This window comes from Protopterus annectens, chromosome 16.part0, assembly GCF_019279795.1.
Source record: "Protopterus annectens isolate FY-2018-M chromosome 16.part0, PAN1.0, whole genome shotgun sequence".
NCBI lineage: Eukaryota > Metazoa > Chordata > Ceratodontiformes > Protopteridae > Protopterus > Protopterus annectens.
In genome coordinates this window covers 271,665,745-271,681,646 of record NC_056750.1, presented here as the reverse complement: position 1 = coordinate 271,681,646, position 15,902 = coordinate 271,665,745, and the positions used below count along the sequence as shown (strand labels likewise).

Here is a 15,902-nt window from a genome sequence, read left to right as displayed (position 1 = left end):
CTTTATTGGTTCCATGTTTTGAAAAGCAAGGTCCTGTATTCCATGTGCAGATTGCTTGCAGAGATAATGACACAATGAACATAGAACTTCCCACAGAATGAAGAGGTTATATAACTTTTACAAAATGATTACTTATGTGTAATCTGAAGCATGCAGCCATCATGATTAAGAAATAAAAAAGTATGTTATAACTCAGTTGAACTAAAATGTCATTCATTAATGCACACCCCACAAGTTACATATTGAGTAAATATTATAATAATTGTTGGAGCATGCTTGGCATTGTTGAATTATCTGTGAAATGCCCATGCAGCACATTTGTTTCTTCTACATTCACTTCTAGATATATGTGTGCATCTAACTAGATACAACTTCTGTTAGATCCGACCAGTAAGTAAATAGCACTAGCAACTTCTTTCTGGCTAAATATATTATTTTATTTTATTGGATTGTGAATATAGTTTAACTCCATCTCGTGTCAGGAAAAAACTTTTTAATGCTACACCTTGCAAAATCAATGAAAGGGGAAAGAAAGTAAAATAAAAATAACCCATTAGATGAGCCGAACACTTCAGGCTGGCGTGAATATACAAGATGGCTGAATGGCTGCTTCAAGAATTAAGGTTATTAAATCAGTGTTTTGATTAGCAAGGAGACTATTTATAATTTAATTTCATTAAGAAAATAGTTATGTGGCATGATTTTCATGCACACAATTATTTTAAAGCAATCCATGTGTTTTTTGAAAATTCTCCCGTTCGATTCTCGGCGTGGCTTGGGGAGTGCCTTCTGTGTGGAGTCTGCATGTCCTCCCCGTGGTTGGGTAGCGTTCGAAAGACATGCGTGCATAACTGGGCGTGCCTTCATTGAAGGTTGGGCGTCAAACTGGCAACTTGGCATTTCGTAAAAATCTACTGCCAATCATTAGCGGACCAGAGTTCTGCTGTGGCAACCCGTTACCGGGAAAAAGCCGAAAGACAAACAACAACCAGCTGTTGAAAAATTGTAGAGAGGCAATATGTGTATAGAATAATACAATGTCAACTTTCATGTAAAAGAGAATCTATTACTGATCATATACTGAATGAAAATGTGTTATATGAAAAACATAAAATTGAGCTTTTCTATAACAAGAATCAGGTTACTGATTATGCATTACAGTCTTTTATACAGTCCCTTTTGAAAAAAGTAATTATTGATTACATATAACAGCAAGACAGAAAGATGTATTTCGCATACCAGGGAAGCAAAAGCATTTACAAAACAAGAAATTCTAAGTACTGATGGCACATTTAGCTAATTTATAATGAGTTCTGGCACGATTATCGTGGATTCTTCAGAAATGAATTTCTGATTTTATAAGGAAACAATTTATGTAGTGTGTTTTTGATAGAAAAATGGTCTGGATATAGTGAATAACATACATAAGAATTGCAACAGTGATTGGTATCCCAAGTAAGGGTACTTAGAATGGTGAGAGGCATAAAAACAAATATACAGCGAAACTCTAGCTGTAAAGGTACTGCATACTGTAAAAACAAATATACAGTGAAACTGTAGGTGTAAAGGTAATGCATTTTGTAAAAACAAATATACAGTGAAACTGCAGGTGTAAATGTAATGCATACTATAAAAACAAATATACAGTGAAACTGTAGGTGTAAAGGTACTGCATACTGTAAAAACAAATATACAGTGAAACTGTAAGTGTAAAGGTAATGCATTTTGTAAAAACAAATATACAGTGAAACTGTAAGTGTAAAGGTAATGCATTTTGTAAAAACAAATATACAGTGAAACTGTAGGTGTAAAGGTAATGCATACTGTAAAAACAAATATACAGTGAAACTGTAGGTGTAAAGGTAATGCATACTGTAAAAACAAATATACACAAACTGTAGGTGTAAAGGTAATGCATACTGTAAGAGCAAATATACAGTGAAACTGTAAGTGTAAAGGTAATGCATAGTGTAAAAACAAATATACAGTGAAACTGTAGGTGTAAAGGTACTGCATACTGTAAAAACAAATATACAGTGAAACTGTAGGTGTAAAGGTAATGCATACTGTAAAAACAAATATACAGTGAAACTGTAGGTGTAAAGGTATTGCATACTGTAAAAACAAATATACAGTGAAACTGTAAGTGTAAAGGTAATGCATTTTGTAAAAACAAATATACAGTGAAACTGTAGGTGTAAAGGTAATGCATACTATAAAAACAAATATACAGTGAAACTGTGGGTGTAAAGGTAATGCATACTGTAAAAACAAATATACAGACACTATAGGTGTAAAGGTAATGTATACTGTAAAAACAAATATACAGACACTATAGGTATAAAGGTAATGTATACTGTAAAAACAAATATACAGTGAAACTGTAGGTATAAAGGTAATGTATACTGTAAGGATGCCGAAATGAATACTTAAAAGTTGAAGCCAAAGTAGCCACCGCTGCAGAGAGAGTCACAAAAAACAGATTATAGTGTTTCAGGCAGATGATGACGATGATGAGTAAAATCCTGCCAATCGTTGAAGGGGTCCATAGCCAGAGAGACCACTTGCTTAGTCTTCTGCTTCAAAGGAGCATCAGCTTTAACAAATCTAGAAGTATTAGATCCCCTGCCTAGATTCAGTGAGGCTACCAGGCACTTCTTCCTAACACATATTTGGGAACCCCTCCCAAGGCCTGTCTGATATAATCAGCCATGGTTCCCTGTCCATACTTGCACCAGACATAGACACAGGCTCAGTGGACTTGGGGGTATACAACTCGTAACAGCCTCCAACTGGGTCGCAGCAGAGTGAGATAACATTGGCACTGGACAGTCTTTGGGTTCTTCATCCAACCCAATGGAGACATCTGGTGGAAGCTGGATAGCAACACGATCAGTATACCCCATTTTGGCTTTCTTCATACAAGGCAGCTGAATGTCGGGGTGGGTGGATTCATCCATGGAACTCTGAGCCAAAAGGTTCAACCACTGGTTCTCCAAATAAATAGTAAGTGATAACAGACTGTGGGGTGTCTTGGGGACAAATGCCTTGCAAATTCCACACTACATATAGTCGTCTGTAGCACTTCACCAAAAAAGGCACTTTTCATGTCTGCCTTTATGGGGAGTTTGCCTCCTGCGCTCACATTTTCACTTCTTGGATGACATCTAAACTAAAGTAAAAGAAGAAAAAGGAAGGAAGGAAGGAAGTGACCTCAATAGAGCACTTCTCCTTAGAAGGCTCTGCAGTTAAAATAACTCCGTGGACAGCTTGCAGACTGAATTCAAAGGTGATATTCAGACTGGCAGCAAACAAAGTTCTGAGGGTCCCAACAGTGATGGATACTGCAGCAGTGATAAGGGAAGACATCATCAGCTTGCAGTTATTTCACTAAGCTTTTGGTAAAATAGGGGAAAATGCGGTGTGCAAGTAATACTATTAAACTCCAAATAATTCTACTAAACTCCTTCATAGATTTATAAGGAAGCATATTTACAGTCTAATACCAACTAGTATTTACCAGATTTTGAATACTAAAGTAATGGGATCCTATTGGCTATCTAGACAGCCCCCCCCCCCCCCCACACACACACACAAGAAACAGAAGAGGCTTGGATCATTTAGACGAGACTGGTGTAGCTAAATCTGTTAGGAATAGGAGAGTAGGACTGTTGTTTAGCAACTAGTTTATAGTTTAAAGAAGGGGGGTTCTAGAAGGGGTATAACAACAAATAGTGAATAATTACATTATTGCTTACAAGGGCTAGCAGTCCTAGGAAGGTGACAGTTTATTGTTACCAGTTTGCTTGGTACTTTTGTATGTGTTTTTATTGAATATGAAAGAGCACTAACTTATTGCTTGGAAGATGTTAATTTTGATGTAATGTGTAGTTTGTAAATCCTACTACATGGATAAAGATTGGGACAATGAGATTGAAACACACAGTATGTTCTTCTGTAACAGACAATCAAAGAAGGGACTGTGCTTTTGTAATCCATATTAAAAACAGTACTAGGATGCAAAAAATGTCCCTTGACATTAGTGACACAATTAGAAAAGTAGTTTAAATAGGTTTGCTGTTCATTGATGGATTTTTTTTTCTTTCTTAAGGAATATATCAGGTGCCTCAAGCAAGGACAGTCTATGTAAAGTATCAGAGGAATATTTGTCTGTCATAGCACATGGAACTCTTATTTTATGTGGAGTTATAAACATACCCAATAGAAACTGGAGTAATAATGCAGATGGAGGTTTTCTCCAGAGGTTAATAAAAATGTACAGCTTCAAATAGGTAAGCTGTACATTATGTGAAACCTGGTGCCAAAGCCACAGCCGCTGGTGTAAAAAACACACACCTTAAAACTCAAATCAAGAAATGCATTATCATGCCCTTTGGTAAATTGTACACCCGAGTTAATTATTTCATCAATAAAATACTCCTAAGAGTTAATCAGTACTTGGGGATCTGGGAACATATGGAGACAGTAATCTGCCCTTTAACCAACACATAGCAAATATAGTAAGAAAATCTATGTTGCCAGACTAATACATAAGGGTATGGCCTCCACATCCTAGGAAGTTATAGTATCAGTCTACTCAGACCTTATAAAACCCATCATTGATTACAATGCCCTCTTTGGCATGTACCCAAACAGACACTTGCAACAGCTGGAACATCCATAAAGGTTCCTCACCAGGAGAAACCATGGCATAAGAAATGCCCTGCCCTGCACAGATCACCTAAAGATCCCTCTCTCTATACTCAGTTTCCTACAGACTACTGAGAGGTGATCTATGCCTGACGTATAAGGCATCTGCAAATCCAGCTCTGATGGATCTTTTGCATATCTGCAAAGCAAATGGCACCAGAAGGATTTGAAGTTTACTTGTTAGATAAATAGAACCTGCTGGAAAGATGGATATGTGGCTCAAATGATCCCTAAGATATGCAATAGGTTCCCTATCTATGTGAAGCAGAGTTCAGCCCTGACCCTATTCAAACAAAACCTTGACTATTGGATGGAAAATTGCACATTCACCTCCAGTCTGGCTCCCATGTCTCTGACTGGAATAGGCGATCAGTAAGTAAAATATTCTCCAATTAACATACCCACAAAGCCCTGAACTACCTCCTTACTAACATATCTCCACTCCCAATAGATGCCCAAGTTACTCTGGGGCAAAATTGGATTGGGGTACTTGGCTAGGCTTATAAAGGCCCTAGTGGGCATTAGCCAAGTAACTACCTGTATGTTGTGGAAACTTTGCATTTATGAAAGGAAAGAAGCAATAAAAAAGAAAATAAATTATAATAATTTAGAAAAATAAGTGATTGTGAAAAAATAATGAGCACTTATGTGAACTGAGTTCATGCAATCAACTTAAAAGTGAGATTTAGAGACAGCTTGGACTATACTGAAAACCGCATTATTAGCATCATGAGGAGAAAGTGCCTGTCAAGATGTGCACAAAGGTCCTTTAAAAGGAAGGTGGGGATTAGTAACAAAGATTTATGAGCTTTAACACATAGGAAGGGCAAGATGTTGAACAGGTTGTAAGGATATCATGGTGAAGCAGCTTGAAGGAATTGCAAACATCTTTGTGCAAAGATTATGTTAAAGACTAGTAAGGACCAGGCTGAGAGATGAAGTAGATATTGTGCAAGACTGAGTAAATGCATGGAATGTTTTCATAAAAAATTGAGAGAAAATGGTATTTATCTTATTTTATTTATGAGTTTAATGCTTGTAAATAAGCATTTACAATAAAAATGACAGTAATAACAGTGACTTAATTTAAGAAATGCACAGTCCAAGCAAGTGCATTTTAAATTAAAATTATAGTTAAAAGAATAACTAAAACTATCAGCTGTATCTAGTCAAAAGTTCAGAAGCCTAAAGATCAAAAAGAATTAACCTAATAGACCTCCTGAAGGAAGACTCTGTCTCAAATGTGCAAATCCATAATCACAGTGAGTTCCAGAGTGGAAGAACAAGACAAAAGAGAGCTCCTACCTCTAACTGAGGCTCTGGTACAGCCAGTAACCCTACACTGGAGAAACTGAACTGTCTCCGTAGGCACGGGTCCTTAACAACTCTTTAAGGTAAGCAGTAAGATGCAGTAGGTAAGAGTTAAGATCCAAATCATACTTCTAGCCACAACTACCAACCAGCAGAAATCCTGCAGCAGTGGCATTATATGCACATTTTAGATTTTGCATACATCAGCCTAGCCATGAAAATTTATAGCCACTGCAGGCATGACAAATCATCATTCACCAAAACTAGGTAGAGAACACGACAGTAGTCAAGGCAAGCAACAGTAGTGCATTTACCTCTGCTTACATATCTGATCTTGGTAAACAGTGTCTAATCTGGTATATATTTCTAGGATGGAAAAAGGTTGTAATAACAGCTGGTACCTGGCCCCAGCATGTCAGCTTATCATCAAGAACAATGTCCAGGTTGCACACATCAAAACAAATTCCACTGATTGTCTATGGTACTATGCATGAGCATAGCTTTGGTGATGGCTGGAACTAGTTGCAGTATTAATATTCACCCAGTCAAAGATAAAATCCAAACAGTCTTCTAATGGTATAACATCAGACCTAATACCTGGAGAGAATGAACAATAACAATGAATATCGTCAGTACATGAGGAATAAAAAATCTCCCTCGTAAAATTACCTTAGACCAGACACCATCCAATAAGTATGGTCAGAAACATGTGACATGAACTAATGCAGGCCCATACAGTGCTGGCAGGTTGCCCTCGTCCAACTGAATTCCAAGTTCTGGGTCCTGCATCGGTTGCTGTCTCTCCCCATGACGCCAGGGTCATCAGGGGTGGATATGACATGCACACGCCATTTTTTTTAGTTCTTTTGCCGCGTGATATGCTAGCAGAAAGCATTTCGCAGTGCTGTTCTGCCGACTACTGAAATATTCAAGGCTTTGAGTTTGGAGAACTGAAACTGAAGTCTTCACCAACCCGTAAAATTTTTTACTTGTGGGAGTAAATACCTCTTAAGGATTTCCATTTATACTGTATTCCTGCCTGATCCCCCTATCTGCCGCTGCCTGGCTGTTTTGTTTGTGATTTAACCAGCGCTTGCCTATTAAGTATGGATTTTGCATCTAAGTATTTTGGAAACAGATTTAACTACACAGAGATGTCCCGGATATAGCAATCCACTACCAGAGTACATAAAAAAGCAAAGAAAAAAAACAGAGAAAGGCAGCAGTCGAGAAAACAAAAACAACAAAGCCCAAGCCCTCGCCAGTACAGTACTCAGTGAGGTCGCAGCCTGCGACCCCCGCTGCCTTCAAGTCGTCAACACCCTCTACCGACCCGACAGGAGTCATGCCACAAGATACTCAAGGTATTGGACCAATGGATGTATCTCCCTCGGATGGGTCCAGAGCCACTGAGCAGGCACCGGCTTCTGAGGGTATATTCAGACCTCAACATTTTTATATCAAACCGACGAAAGCTGCAAAACCAAAGGCAAAGACACCTTCAAAAACTAAAAAAAAATGATGCCTGAGCCACATGCACAGGCCTCTATGCCTATAAAACGGATGATCAAAATGGCTGAAGACCTTATTACCTTGATCAGGGGTACCCATCCCCCTTCAGATAAGAGGTCTAGGCAAGACACTGACTATGAATCTTCAAATCAGGTTTCTATTTCTTCTGATTCCTCTTCTGATCATGAATTATCTTTACCTCCTTATGAGGATTCTGATGCTGAGGAGTCTATTCCATCTGCATCGCCTCCTGAGGATTATTCATTTGGAGAAACCTTGCATACTTTGAGGGAGCATTTTCACTGAGAGAGTCAAGACTTCTCAGAATCAAAAAAGAGGCTCAGGGATTTCCTCCTTCTCCCTCAGCACAAGCCTTTAGCCATTCCCCCTGTGTTAGACATTGTGAATGACGTTTTTTCGGGTCAAGCCTGACCCCTGACTCTTTACCTCTGGCTCCCAGCAAGCCCGAGGTATTACAGGGTCCCTGACTCTCATAATTTTTTACTTAGAAACCCTGCTGCTGATCCTGAAACTATTTCACAGGGTCCAAAGGGAGTGGTGGTGCTGCGGTAGCATTGTCGCCTCACAGTAAGACGTTGTCCTGTTTGATTCTCAGCTAAAGCGTCTTCTGTGTGGAGACATGCGTGAATGGGCATACCTTAGTTGAAGGTTGTGTGTCAGAGCTGGCAACTCGGTACATAAACATCTACTGCCAATCATTAGTGGACTGGAGTTCCGCTGTGGCGACCCCTAACCAGGAAAAGCTGAAAGACACAACAACAACAAAGGGAGTTAAGGCCTCAACAGAAAAAAACCCTACCCCCTCAGACAGAGATTCAAGGGCGCTGGACAGATGGGAAAAAAAGGTTTATACATCTGCAACCTTGGCAATTAGGGCCTTAAACTGTCAGTTTCATATGCTTAAGTACCAACAACATGTTATGGGATTGCTGAAACAGAAAATGATGTTTATTTCAGAATGTGCAGAAAATAAGGAATTGCAGGAATTATTGCATGCAGCTGAAAAAGTTGGAAAGCATACTTTGCAATGTGGTTTTGATTCTTTAGCGGCCTCCTGCAGAGCCACAGTTACTGGATCTGTGATTAGGAGGCATGCCTGGTTAAAGGAAAAAAATTTGCCTGATCATGTTAAAGCTAAATTGCTAGATGCACCTTTACAGCATGATTCTCTGTTTGGTATTAAGGCAGAAGAGGTTTTAAAGAAAATGGAAGACAAAGCTAAATCTATGCAAACTGTTAAAGATTTCTTATAAGTGCAGCCACCTAGATTCAGTAAACACTGGCCTACAAAAAAATTGGTCCTTTCCTGTGTCAGACAGAGCTCAAAGGGGCAAATCCAGACGCCCTAAGGGTTCCAGGTACCAGGCTCAAGACTCATACAGGTCAAAGCAATGGGGCACATCCACCTCCAAATATGGGGGAGATAAAGCGCAAACCTACAGAAAGCAATCCCAATGACTTCCCTCTGCCTACACCAAGCACTTATCTGTTGGCAGCACCCATGGGGAAAAATTAGCACTTTTTGCAAAAAAATTGGCAATTAATAACCCAGGACAAGTGGGTACTGAACATCGTATCAAAAGGATACAGATTCCATTTCCACACCCTGCCAATGATAAATGGTTGGCCAGACCTGCCAAAAAAACAATGGGCAGTGGCACAGAAACAGGTTATGTCCCTCATGGATACGGGGGCCATTCAGACAGTACCAGAACAGGAAAAAGGACAAGGTTTTTACTCAAGACTGTTCTTGGTACCCAGAAAGGGCAAGGCCTGGTGGCCAATACTGGATTTATCAATTTTGAGCACATACCTGGACATTCCAAAATTCAAAATGCTCACCTTGCAACAGCTTCTGCCCATGCTGGGAAAGAATGCTTGGCTGGTGACTTTAGACTTAACAGAGGCATACCTGCATGTCCCAGTAAGACAGTCGTTCAGAAGATACCTCAGATTCAAGGCTGGCTTAATGCATTACCAATTCTGTGCACTGCCCTTTGGCTTATCTACTGCACCCAAGGTCTTTACAAAGTGCCTAGCACCAGTAATTGCATTTTGCATACAAAGAAGTATTCAAATATATCCTTACTTGGATGACTGTCTCATTCTAGCAGAGAAAAAAGACACTTTTCTACGACACCCGGCATTTGTGAAAAGGCTTCTAGCATGCCTAGGGTACACAATAAATGAAAAGAAATCGCAACTGGTACCCTCTCAAAAGATAACATTCCTGGTGCAAGCTTGCATACAACTGCCTAGATGGCTTACCTCAAGCCAGACAAACAAAGGCAACTGACTACTTACTTCAAACTGATGGCAACAAAAACCCAGTCTTCTGCAAGACAAATTCTGCAGGCTCTGGGCTTCATGGCATCCTGCATCTTACTAATTCCATATGCAAGATTGCATATGAGGAAACTGCAATGGTACCTAGTTTATGGAGTCAACATTCACACAGTCTGGAAGCAATGATCCCTCTCATCCCCTGCCTGCAAAAGGGTTTCTATGGTGGGCAAAGGCCTATCAACAAAACATGGGACGGCCCTTCACTCTACCCCTGCCAGCCAAACCTTAACAACAGATGCATCAGATTATGCCTGGGGGGCCCACATGGCAGGAAGATGCATTCAGGCCATATGGGCATCAAATCAAATGCATCTACATATCAACCAGAAAGAGATGCTAGCTGTTCAAAATGCCCTAACAGCCTACAAGGACTTACTTCATCCAGGACAACTACTGATAAAGACGGACAACACCACACTCATGTGGTATATAAACAAGCAAGGGGGCACACACTCATACCCCCTTTGCAGATTAGCCATGGCACTGTGGGACCCAGCTTTGACCTACCAAATAAATATTCAAGCTCAATTCCTGCCAGGAAAACAGAACACTCTGGTAGACGATTTAAGCAGAAACCTTATGGATCCTCACGATTGGAAACTAAATCCACAAGTATTCAGAATGATAACAGAGAAATGGGGGAGCCCAGACATACATCTAGTTGCCTCTCCTCAAAATTCTCAACTGAAAAGATTCTGTACAAGGACTTATCACAGACAAGCATGGAAAGTGGATGCCCTATCCTTCAGTTGGAAAAAACTGTCAGTTTACGCCTTCCCTCCTCTGCCTCTTCTACCCAAGGTCCTCCTAAAAGTCAGGCAAGAGAAGCCAAAGATGATATTAATTGCCCCAGACTGGCCCCGCCAATACTGGTACCCAGTCCTAATGAACTTGTCTCACTCAATACCCAGCTTAGACCTTTCCTCAAAGACCACAACTACTGTCCCAGCAAAACAATCAGATCCTGCACAATCAACTACAGACTCTGAACCTTGCAGCATGGGTAATCATGTAATCATACGAATGACACCTCTCAGTAAAGCTGTGATAGATGTCATTTTGGAAACCAGAAGGCCTAGTACTAGAAAATCTTATGCTGACAAATGGAAGAGATTCTGTGCTTGGAATCAAGCACAAGGAACTGATACAACAGAACCACATATTCCTCAGATATTACAAAACTTATCTGAGATGCTTTTCAAACGCCTGTCTTTCTCATCAATCAAAATCCATGACTCTGCCATTTTGGCTCATTACAATACAGAGCCACCAATCTTTTCTCATCCTTTTCTAAAGCAGTGTCTTAGAGGAGCCAGAAACCTAAGGCCTCCTAGAAGATCACCATTGCCTGCATGGGACTTCAATTATGTGTTGGAAATCTCACCCTGCCTACATTTGAACCAGCCGCTACCGCTGATATAAAGTTCTTATCATGGAAGACCACTCTTCTACTAGCAATTACTTCAGCAAGAAGAGTTTCAGAGCTACAGGCCCTCATGGCTGTAGAGCCTTTTATCATATTTTACCCAGACAGGGTGTCTCTGAGTACAAATCCTACTTTTATGCCTAAGGTGGCTTCTAGTGTGGCTCTTAACCAAACAATACATCTGCCAACTTTTTATCCAAATCCGCACAACAAAGGGGAGAGAATTCTGCATTCCTTGGATGTACACAGACAGCTAAGATTCTACTTGAGCAAGAGAAAAGCTCTAAGAAAAACTGAGCAATTACTAGTGTCATATGCTGCAGGATCAGAAGGAAAGGCTATCTCAAAGCAGACAATTTCAAAGTGGATAAGCCACTGCATCCGTTTCTGCTACTTACACCATGGTAAACCTGTGCCCAAGGGCATTAGGTCTCATTCCACCACAGCTGCAGCTACTTCAGCAGCCTTTCTCAGAGGAGTACCAACCAAAGATATCCTAGAGGCTGCTACTTGGAGTTCTGTTCACACCTTTACAAAGCATTACCATTCGCCTCTCTATGCTAAGTCCAGGGCAGGCTTTGCCACTGCAGTGCTGCAGGGCCTTATAGCCGCACCTAATGCTGTTTAGCTCCAGCCTCCCAACCATAGCTTTGGGATTCTACCCAAATGTAATGACTGCAACAGTGAAACATGAAGAACATAGTACAGTTGTGTACACTTACCATAAATGTAGATGTTCGAGTGTATTCACTGTTGCAGTCCAGGTTACCCTCCCACCATCCCCCTGTCATTCTACAGTTTATCTTTCCTTCTCTATCTTCTACAACCTACGTGGTGTACTTGCTTGTAGATGAAGGTAAAGTTTATATTGATGCATGTATATAGATACATATATATAATATTGGTACCTTTTTGGAGGCACCTGACATCGGGGGCAAGAAAAACTAAAGAAAATGGCATCGGCTGCATGTTTTATACCCCTGATGACCTAACATCATGGAAGAGGAGACAGCAATCGGCACAGGACCCAGTACTTTGGAATTCAGGCCAACTGAGGGCAACCTGCCAGCAGATTACCCAAATGTAATGACTGCAACAGTGAATACACTTGAACATCTACATTTATGGTAAGTGTACACAACTGTAATATCCCATGATCCATGAAGTTAGATGCTACAGATCAAGTAAGAACAAGATTGAGAACTTCATTTGATCCCTAACTATGAAATGTTAATTTACCACTTGAATAAGGGTCACCACTAAACTGAGTCTAGATCTAAAACTAAATTGACAAGGACACAAAAAGGAATACAGCTGTGTACAGCCCATTTTCTCAGTAACCTCCATAATGAAATGGAGGTTAGAGATAGGTTGATAATTTTCTGAGAAGTTTGAAACTAGATTGGTTTCATAAGAATTAGGAATAACCACAGCCTCATCAAGAAAATAGGAAACTTCACAGTTTTTATTGAGGAGGATTAATCAGAGATGAGAATACCTGTCCAGTGGACTCAAGAGATGCCTTACTTAATTTCACATTTATCATTGTTCATTGCCCATGATCCAGCACTTGGCAGGCCAGATGCATTTATGAAACCATATCCATGAGCCAGTCGTAACTGACATATTTAAACTCTACTCAGCACAAGTGCAAATATCCAAACTCCAATGATGGATTTAAACTCTGCCTAGCACAAATGAAAATATCTCAGTGCCAATAACTGATCCTTCTCATCAAATGAAATGGTAGAGAAGGAACATCTAATCTTGGCAGTCTTGGTTGCAAAGAGCAATGACATTTCTTCATATTCTATAATGGAGGAAAAACCTCTAAGGTGGCCAATGATTCTGAACTGTATACCATGGACTGCACAAACGGTACATTTATCCACATATAAATTAAAAATTCAGGTTAAAGTATGAGCACAAAGAAGCTGGTAGGGGACTTTTTCTCTGTGTCTTATCTTTCTTCTTCTACTATATCTACTAATTATGTTCCTCTGACATATGTTAATCTGATGATTATACTTGATTTTTGGTAGCAATGTTGTCTCATCTTTAGAACTGAAATACTAATTATATCTGCTTCACAGATACAAAGTACATTTGCCAAATTATGACAAATGTACACAAAATGTTCTATATCTCATATCATTTGAGGGGTGTTATATGTTCAGAGGTTTAATAAAAGAATAGTATGAGTCTTGGTATAGAATATGATAAGATTAATATCTTATAGGAGCTTTGTGGTCATTTAAGAGATAAAAAATGTATTTAAGACATGTTTAATAATCATCTTTAAGTCTAGTCTGACAATGGTACTATATAAGGAATAGTAAAACAAGAAAACAAGTGCTGTGCTGCTATTTTTTTTGTTTATACATACCATATAAAAAAAATTCAGTAAGAATGTTTTTAATGCTAAATCCTTGGAATTTTAAATATTTGGAGGAGTGTTGAGGTGGTTGAGAGGAGAATTATATCTGTTTTTACTTATTTATACCTCATAAGTTAAGACTTTAAGAAAAAGAGAATGATAGGGAACGGAAAAGGTCAAAACAGTAGAAAGCATAAAACTTTATAATTCCTGGAAAGGAAAAAAAGAGAAGCACTGCAATAGTGTCATTTACAATCATCTTTTTCTGTCTGCTGGACAACTTATTCATTATTATAAACATTTGTATGTATATAATTTGAACATTCTAGGTTTCATGTTTAATTCTTAATATTTTATTCCATTTATATATTGATAATTTAGTATTTCAAACATTTTATTCTATGCATACCCTTATGAATTGTCATTTGATTAATTGATGCTTGATAAGAGTAGAGATATGTCTCTACTCTCTCCTAAATGTTATATTTTATTAGTTGAATGTACACTAACAATGTTGTTTCATCTTTCTATTGTTTGGTTTAAAGTGTAGCTCTTTCTGAATTCATTCCTCATTTAGCTATGATTTGTTCATAATTTTAGGTTAACATTATTTAATATAGCAGATTACTATAGCAATAACTCACGCCTGGGTGTGGGTAATGCGGGATTTACCCAGGGTTGGCTTCGCCCTCGGGACCAAACAAAGACAACTGTGGGTAAATCCCGTATTACCCACACCCAGAAGTGGGTTATTGCTATTATACTATGACATTATTTAAAAAAAGAAATAATTACTTTTTTTAAATAATGGCATTGTATAATGCCTCTTTGCTGCCCTTCCACAGCTGTCTGGTATCATGGCAGTTCTGATGTACTGCATGCCTCGCAGTACATCAGAGCTGTGGCCAAAAGCAACAGAGAAAGTAAGATCTCCATTGCTTTTTACTGTTTCGCTATGTTAAATGGGTTTAACATAGCGAGACAGCTTTAAAATAAGCAACGGAGATGTCCGTTGCTTATTTTAAAGCTGTCTCACTATGTTATACCCATTTAACATAGCGAACAGTAAAGCAATGGAGATCTTGCTTTCTCCATTGCTTTTTTAAAACCTGTCTCGCTATGTTAAATGGGTTTAACATAGCGAGACAGCTTTAAAATAAGCAACAGAGATCTCTGTTGCTTATTTTAAAGCTGTCTCGCTATGTTAAACCCATTTAACATAGCGAGACAGGTTTAAAAAAAAGCAACAGAGAAAGCAAGATCTCCATTGCTTTTTTAAACTTGTGTCGCTATGTTAAACTCTTTTAACATAGCAAGACAGTGTTTTAAAAGAGACTTATACTAATGGAAAAAGTCCGGGCGAACAGATCTTTTTCCATTAGTATAAGTCGATTTACAACGTGCACGCTGGCCAATCAGCGTGCACGTTTTGGAATATTAATGGAGGGTCATGGTATAATAGTCTTTATATATTAAGGTTTAGATACAAAATATTAATGCTTTAATACATGTAGTTATGCAGTTAATTCTGTGTATAGTCACTTGCATTATTTGATTACTAATGAAAAGAGTGGAAGCCTTCTGGAAATGCTAAAGACCATGAGCTCTAATGTAATAGTTTAAAGGAAACATATGTTTTGGAATAAAATGTTTATAGAATAAATACAAATCAATGTGAAGTAATTTCAAACTTTTTCTTCAAAGAGGAAAGAAAGGGAGCTTGTAATATTATGGAAAAACATGTGAGTAATGCAAAGAGATAGATGTACTTTTGAAAGAGTTGTATTATGCTTTGTAATTAGGAAATGCAAAAACAGAATTTACATTTTGGGCAGCCTGAACTGGATACAGGCTTTAAGGGAAAATGCAATGATTTTACTAAACATGATCTTGGATAATATAAAATATAAAAAAAAATATTCTTGGTATTGGAAGGTGACCTCAACTGTATTATAAACAAGGGAGACACTATAGTGCTTCCAATAAACCAGGAATTTCCGGACCTATCAAATCATTAAAACTTAGCTCTCTTTGTTGACCTTTAAAGACATTAATGAATCGAAGGATAATGGTTCCCTGGATTATATTCATAATGCATATATATATATATATATATATATATAAGTAAAATTAAAATTTATAGGGTTTGTCTTTCTTCGAATTTATTTTCTTAAACATGTGCCCTGGGGCAATTTCATA

General features: G+C 38.6%; 1 protein-coding gene across 1 annotated transcript in view; it reads left to right on the top strand.

The window, feature by feature from the left end:
• Positions 1-15,902, top strand: part of GARNL3 (GTPase activating Rap/RanGAP domain like 3) — a 3,522,664-nt gene that overhangs the window by 3,257,538 nt on the left and 249,224 nt on the right. The window lies entirely within an intron of this gene.